The following is an 8042-nucleotide window of genomic DNA, read 5'->3' as shown; positions in this document are numbered from 1 at the left end:
TGCTACCTGCTACCTGTTCAGGATATTAGGTTGTGTTTCTGCCTGCTACATGCTACCTGTTCAGGATATTAGGTTGTGTTTCTGCCTGCTACCTGTTCAGGATACCACGTTGTGTTCCTGCCTCCTGAATAGTAATGTTCAAGCTGCTGCTTATGTAGAAACAACAACATGCAGGAATAACAAATCCACATCAACTCAGTCCATGGTGTATAACCATTATTTTTTTATATATATTTTTAAATGTAACCTTTATTTAACTAGGTAAGTCAGTTAATTAAGAACAAATGCTTACTTACAATGACGTCCTACCCCAGCCAAACCCGGACGACGCTGGGCAAATTGTACGCCCACCCTATGGGCCTCCCAATCACGGGCTGGTTTCTATCACATTGTGGTTACTTGGGACATAACGGCTGGTTTCTATCACATTGTGGTTCCATGGGACATACGGGCTGGTTTCTATCACATCGTGGTTCCATGGGACATAAGGGCTGGTTTCTACCAAAAAGTGGTTACATGGGACATAAGGGCTGGTTTTTATCACATTGTGGTTACATGGGACACAACGGCTGGTTTCTATCACATTGTGGTTCCATGGGACATACGGGCTGGTTTCTATCACATCGTGGTTCCATGGGACATAAGGGCTGGTTTCTACCACAAAGTGGTTACATGGGACATAAGGGCTGGTTTCTATCACATCGTGGTTCCATGGGACATAAGGGCTGGTTTCTATCACACTGTGGTTCCATGGGACATAAGGGCTGGTTTCTATCACACTGTGGTTCCATGGGACATAAGGGCTGGTTTCTATCACACTGTGGTTACATGGAACATAAGGGCTGGTTTCTATCACATTGTGGTTACATGGGACATAAGGGCTGGTTTCTTTCACACTGTGGTTACATGGGACATAAGGGCTGGTTTCTATCACATCGTGGTTCCATGGGACATAAGGGCTCGTTTCTATCACATCGTGGTTCCATGGGACATAAGGGCTGGTTTCTATCACATTGTGGTTCCATGGGACATAAGGGCTGGTTTCTATCACCCTGTGGTTACATGGGACATAAGGGCTGGTTTCTATCACATTGTGGTTCCATGGGACATACGGGCTGGTTTCTATCACATTGTGGTTCCATGGGACATAAGGGCTGGTTTCTATCACACTGTGATTCCATGGGACATAAGGGCTGGTTTCTATCACATTGTGGTTACATGGGACATAAGGGCTGGTTTCTATCACACTGTGGTTCCATGGGACATAAGGGCTGGTTTCTATCACACTGTGGTTACATGGAACATAAGGGCTGGTTTCTATCACATTGTGGTTACATGGGACATAAGGGCTGGTTTCTACCACAAAGTAGTTACATGGGACATAAGGGCTGGTTTCTATCACATCGTGGTTCCATGGGACATAAGGGCTCGTTTCTATCACATCGTGGTTCCATGGGACATAAGGGCTGGTTTCTATCACCCTGTGGTTACATGGGACATAAGGGCTGGTTTCTATCACATTGTGGTTCCATGGGACATTAGGGCTGGTTTCTATCACATTGTGGTTCCATGGGACATAAGGGCTGGTTTCTATCACATTGTGGTTGCATGGGACATACGGGCAGGTTTCTATCACACTGTGGTTCCATGTGACATAAGGGCTGGTTTCTATCACACTGTGATTCCATGGGACATAAGGGCTGGTTTCTATCACATTGTGTTTCCATGGGACATAAGGGCTGGTTTCTATCATAATATGGTTACATGGGACATAAGGGCTGGTTTCAATCACATTGTGGTTCCATGGGACATAAGGGCTGGTTTCTATCACATTGTGGTTCCATGGGACATACGGGCTGGTTTCTATCACATTGTGGTTCCATGGGACATAAGGGCTGGTTTCTATCACATTGTGGTTCCATGGGACATAAGGGCTGGTTTCTATCACATTGTGGTTCCATGGGACATAAGGGCTGATTTCTATCACATTGTGGTTCCATGGGACATAAGGGCTGGTTTCTATGACATAGTGGTTCCATGGGACATAATGGCTGGTTTCTATCACAACGTGGTTACATGGGACATACGGGCTGGTTTCTATCACATTGTGGTTCCATGGGACGTAAGGGCTGGTTTCTATCACATAGTGGTTCCATGGGACATAAGGGCTGGTTTCTATCACATCGTGGTTCCATGGGACATAAGGGCTGGTTTCTATCATATTGTGGTTCCATGGAACATAAGGACTGGTTTCTATCACAATGTGGTTCCATGGGACATAAGGGCTGGTTTCTATCACATTGTGGTTCCATGGGACATAAGGGCTGGTTTCTATCACATAGTGGTTACATGGGACATAAGGGCTGGTTTCTATCACATTGTGGTTCCATGGTACATAAGGGCTGGTTTCTATCACATTGTGGTTCCATGGGACATAAGGGCTGTTTTCTATTACATAGTGGTTACATGGGACATAAGGGCTAGTTTCTATCACATTGTGGTTCCATGGGACATAAGGGCTGGTTTCTATCACATTGTGGTTCCATGGGACATAAGGGCTGGTTTCTATCACACCGTGGTTCCATGGGACACAAGGGCTCGTTTCTATCACATTGTGGTTCCATGGGACATAAGGGCTGGTTTCTATCACATTGTGGTTACATGGGACATAAGGGCTGGTTTCTATCACATTGTGGTTCCATGGGACATAAGGGCTGGTTTCTATGACATAGTGGTTACATGGGACATAAGGGCTGGTTTCTATCACATTGTGGTTACATGGGACATAAGGGCTGGTTTCTATCACATTGTGGTTCCATGGGACATAAGGGCTGGTTTCTATCACATTGTGGTTCCATGGGACATAAGGGCTGGTTTCTATCACATTGTGGTTGCATGGGACATAAGGGCAGGTTTCTATCACACTGTGGTTCCATGTGACATAAGGGCTGGTTTCTATCACATCGTGGTTCCATGGGACATAAGGGCTGGTTTCTATCACATTGTGTTTCCATGGGACATAAGGGCTGGTTTCTATCATAATATGGTTATATGGGACATAAGGGCTGGTTTCAATCACATTGTGGTTCCATGGGACATAAGGGCTGGTTTCTATCACATTGTGGTTCCATGGGACATACGGGCTGGTTTCTATCACATTGTGGTTCCATGGGACATAAGGGCTGGTTTCTATCACATTGTGGTTCCATGGGACATAAGGGCTGGTTTCTATCACATTGTGGTTCTATGGGACATAAGGGCTGGTTTCTATCACATTGTGGTTCCATGGGACATAAGGGCTGGTTTCTATGACATAGTGGTTCCATGGGACATAATGGCTGGTTTCTATCACAACGTGGTTACATGGGACATACGGGCTGGTTTCTATCACATTGTGGTTCCATGGGACGTAAGGGCTGGTTTCTATCACATAGTGGTTCCATGGGACATAAGGGCTGGTTTCTATCACATCGTGGATCCATGGGACATAAGGGCTGGTTTCTATCATATTGTGGTTCCATGGGACATAAGGGCTGGTTTCTATCACAATGTGGTTACATGGGACATAAGGGCTGGTTTCTATCACATCGTGGTTCCATGGGACATAAGGGCTGGTTTCTATCACATAGTGGTTACATGGGACATAAGGGCTGGTTTCTATCACATTGTGGTTCCATGGTACATAAGGGCTGGTTTCTATCACATTGTGGTTCCATGGGACATAAGGGCTGGTTTCTATCACATAGTGGTTACATGGGACATAAGGGCTGGTTTCTATCACATTGTGGTTCCATGGGACATAAGGGCTGGTTTCTATCACATTGTGGTTCCATGGGACATAAGGTCTGGTTTCTATCACACCGTGGTTCCATGGGACATAAGGGCTCATTTCTATCACATTGTGGTTCCATGGGACATAAGGGCTGGTTTCTATCACATTGTGGTTCCATGGGACATAAGGGTTGGTTTCTATCACATAGTGGTTACATGGGACATAACCATTACCTGCTACCTATTACCTGCTTTGCTACCTGCTACCTGCTGCCTGTTACCTGCTGCCTGTTACCTGCTACCTGCTACCTGCTGCCTGTTTTACCTGTTACCTATTACCTGCTGTCTATTACCTGCTGCCTGTTTTACCTGTTACCTATTACCTGCTGCCTGCTACCTGCTGCCTGTTTCACCTGTTACCTATTACCTGCTGCCTATTACCTGCTACCTGCTGCCTATTACCTGCTGCCTGTTTTACCTGTTACCTATTACCTGCTGCCTGCTACCTGCTGCCTGTTTCACCTGTTACCTATTACCTGCTGCCTATTACCTGCTACCTGCTGCCTATTACCTGCTGCCTGTTTTACCTGTTACCTAATACCTGCTGCCTGCTACCTGCTGCCTATTACCTTCTGCCTGTTTTACCTGCTACCTGTTTTACCTGCTACCTGCTGCCTATTACCTGCTGCCTGCTACCTGCTGCCTATTACCTGCTGCCTGTTTTACCTGCTACCTGTTTTACCTGCTACCTGCTGCCTATTACCTGCTGCCTATTACCTGCTGCCTATTACCTGCTGCCTGTTTTACCTGCTACCTGTTTTACCTGCTACCTGCTGCCTATTACCTGCTGCCTATTACCTGCTGCCTGTTTTACCTGCTACCTGTTTTACCTGCTACCTGCTGCCTATTACCTGCTGCCTATTACTGCTGCCTATTACCTGCTGCCTGTTTTACCTGCTACCTGTTTTACCTGCTACCTGCTGCCCATTACCTGGTGACTATTACCTGCTGCCTATTACTTCTACCTGTTGCTTTCTACCTGCTGCCTGCTACCTTCTAACTGCTGCATATTACCTGCTACCTGCTATCTGCTGCCTGCTACATGCTACCTGCTGCCTGCTGCCTGCTACATGCTACCTGCTGCCTGCTACCTGCTGCCTGCTACCTGCTACCTGCTGCCTATTACCTGCTGCCTGCTACATGCTACCTGCTGCCTGCTGCCTGCTACCTGTTACCTGCTGCCTGCTACCTGCTGCCTGCTACCTGCTCCCTGCTGCCTATTACCTGCTACCTATTACCTGCTACCTGCTGCCTGTTTTACCTGTTACCTTATACCTGCTGCCTATTACCTGCTGCCTGCTACCTATTACCTGCTGCCTGCTACCTGCTGCCTATTACCTGCTGCCTGTTTTACCTGCTACCTGTTTTACCTGCTACCTGCTGCCTATTACCTGCTGCCTATTACCTGCTGCCTGTTTTACCTGCTACCTGTTTTCCTGCTGCCTGCTACCTGCTACCTGCTGCCTGCTGCCTGCTGGATGTTATGTAGACTCTATCTGAATGAATAACAGTTCTGTTGTCTACATGTAGTCAGTGTTGAAGGATGTTATATAGACTCTATCTGAATGAATAACACTGCTGTTGTCTACATGTAGTCAGTGTGGAAGGATGTAGCTGTATTTTTTTGTATCTTGTAATTGATGTGTATGCAGGATTTATCTGTGAAAGAGACCCTGGTCTTTAAAATAAAGGTCAAATAAAATCGAATGTGCATATGGCAAAAATAATGACTTGAAATATTCAGCATTTAGTATTATGCAAAATGCTAATAATGAGATATGCAATATGTATAGTTTGTGTACTCCTTGACAATCTCTATCATACATAATAAATATGTCTCTGAAGAGCCCACAGCGTCATTTTGTTCCAATACAATGCTTTGATGCGTAATATAACCATGTAAACACAAACCTAGTTGTCAAGTAAACAAACAACAGAAACGACAACGTAGCCGATACAATAACCTCTGGCATACCAATTATAAGGTCACGTGGAAGCCAGTGGTCAATACACCTGATCGCGTTCTCTCACCGATTGGAACCCAACCCATTCTAGAATCTCAAATAATTAACATTTAAACCGAAACGCGAAGGAAACAGTGCTTTTTGCGGGGCGGTGAACATGTAGCGTAAACCGGCAAAAATGCGACCTTCTTTTATAGCTGCGACTACCAGAGCGAGAGAGAGAGCTGTCGCTGTCCATGGTGCTGAATGTGAATCCGCTCTACCCAAGGAGGGCAGGGACGTAAGACATGACGCCATACTGCTCTGACACACACGTCCTTCCTTCGTCTTGCCTTCACAGTCCCCTTGAGACATCTTTTTTTATCTAAGATAATAGCATCAAACCATGTAATCGATTAGGCTACAAGCTGTTATCGTCAAAGTAAACGGATTTGCTTTGGATTCTAAGAGTCACACCAGGCGCATGCTATCGGCTAAATAAAGTTGAGATTGGGAAGTCAACTGTCTATTTACAAAACTACAAAACACTATTGATCTGAGTCTGACAACACGTCTTCTGTCTAGTTCTTACACAAATAAATACAAAACTCGACAGTTAATCCCACCCTAAATGTTGACACAGTAGATCAAGACATTTTCTCATTTTAAATGTTACTTCCAGATGTTGAAATGCCATACAGCGAATCATATTTCCACCAGTATTATGTAATCCACATCAGATAGCCCAGTACAGTCGTTTCCACTACGAACCCGTTTTAAAAAACCGTTAAAACAATATCCGAATGCATAGAAGGGTGAAATCTACCTGTCATAACCGGCTTGGAGAGTGATCACTCGCGGCTGTTCCTTCACTCAGGTCCCATCACTCTAGATTCTTAGCTCCGACAGTCTCCCTATCGATGATTCAGACTCACGCTGGCTTCTGCGCAGGCGTCAGATCCATGTCTTGTCGACATGCTCAAAAGAGGATCACAGTATAATGGCGTCATTTTGTAGGCACTAACTCCGCCATGGTTCGTTGGATAAAGTCTATGGGAAATACGTTTTTTCGATAAACGCGGAAACTAAGGTATGTGGTAAACACAGGCTTAGGAGATCTGAAATGTTTTGTTCTATGACATAGTTTTCGTCAGTTTTCTTCACTTTTTGTGAATTTTTAACCATTTATGTAATACAAAAATAACAACCTATAACGCACATACAAATCAAATCAAATGATAATATATATTATTAATTATTATTATTATATTATTAATTATAATTATTTAACAAACTGACCCTAGCCCCCCGACACATAAACTACTGCAGCATAAATACTGGAATACAGGCTTCATAATTCATAAAGGTCACGTTAGATGACTCATATTACCTCCTATCATTTATAAGATGTCCTAAGCCTAAGCAGATCTTATTTCCAGCGTTTATCCCAGAACCCTATTCTTTCCCCATTAACTTCTCTAGAGGTAACTCACTTCCTGGTTTTAGGACTACAAGCTGGTGAGCCCCGTGGCAGGTAGAGGTGGGGCCGCGTGATGATTGGTTGCGACTGGAGGTAGTCTGGGCTCATAATTCTGATGTTTTGAGCAGTAGTCAGAAACACAGCCTAAAAGCACAAAGAGCAATGCAGAGGTAAAAGCACGTGCAACGTGTGTATGATATCAGTGACTACATTTAAGATAAAACAAAAAGTTGGTACATAGGAACAGCTGAACATGGAGCTCAGTCCTTGTCTTACACGTGGAAGACGATGGAGAAAATCTAAAATTGATATTCAAATATTGTATGTGACTGGGTCTGGGTATCTGGTGGACCATGACTGTGATAACCGGAATACCTAAAGCCTTATCCTGACTGTGATAACCTGACCTGAAGCATTATCTTGACTGTGATAACCTGAAGACCTAAAGCCTTATCCTGACTGTGATAACCTGAAGCATTATCCTGACTGTGATAACCTGAAGACCTAAAGCCTTATCCTGACTGTGATAACCTGACCTGAAGCCTTATCCTGACTGTGATAACCTGAAGACCTAAAGCATTATCTTGACTGTGATAACCTGAAGACCTAAAGCCTTATCCTGACTGTGATAACCTGAATACCTGCAGCATTATCCTGACTGTGATAACCTGAAGCATTATCCTGACTGTGATAACCTGAAGCATTATCCTGACTGTGATAACCTGAATACCTGCAGCATTATCCTGACTGTGATAACCTGAATACCTGCAGCATTATCCTGACTGTGA

The 8042-nt window shown here is 44.5% G+C and overlaps 1 protein-coding gene across 1 annotated transcript in view; it reads right to left on the bottom strand.

Annotated features, from left to right (window-relative positions):
• LOC129856871 (neurensin-1-like) overlaps window positions 1-6720 on the bottom strand; it is a 13833-nt gene extending 7113 nt beyond the window's left edge. Inside the window, exon 1 of the mRNA XM_055924601.1 lies at window positions 6601-6720. The gene's annotated coding sequence lies outside the window, so the exon portion shown is untranslated. The remainder of the gene's footprint in view (window positions 1-6600) is intronic.
• Window positions 6721-8042: the final 1322 nt, after the last annotated feature.

This window comes from Salvelinus fontinalis, chromosome 6, assembly GCF_029448725.1.
Source record: "Salvelinus fontinalis isolate EN_2023a chromosome 6, ASM2944872v1, whole genome shotgun sequence".
In the NCBI taxonomy this organism is placed as follows: Eukaryota; Metazoa; Chordata; class Actinopteri; order Salmoniformes; family Salmonidae; genus Salvelinus; species Salvelinus fontinalis.
The sequence above is the reverse complement of the archived record's forward strand: the minus strand, read 5'-3'. Positions and strand labels throughout refer to the sequence as shown.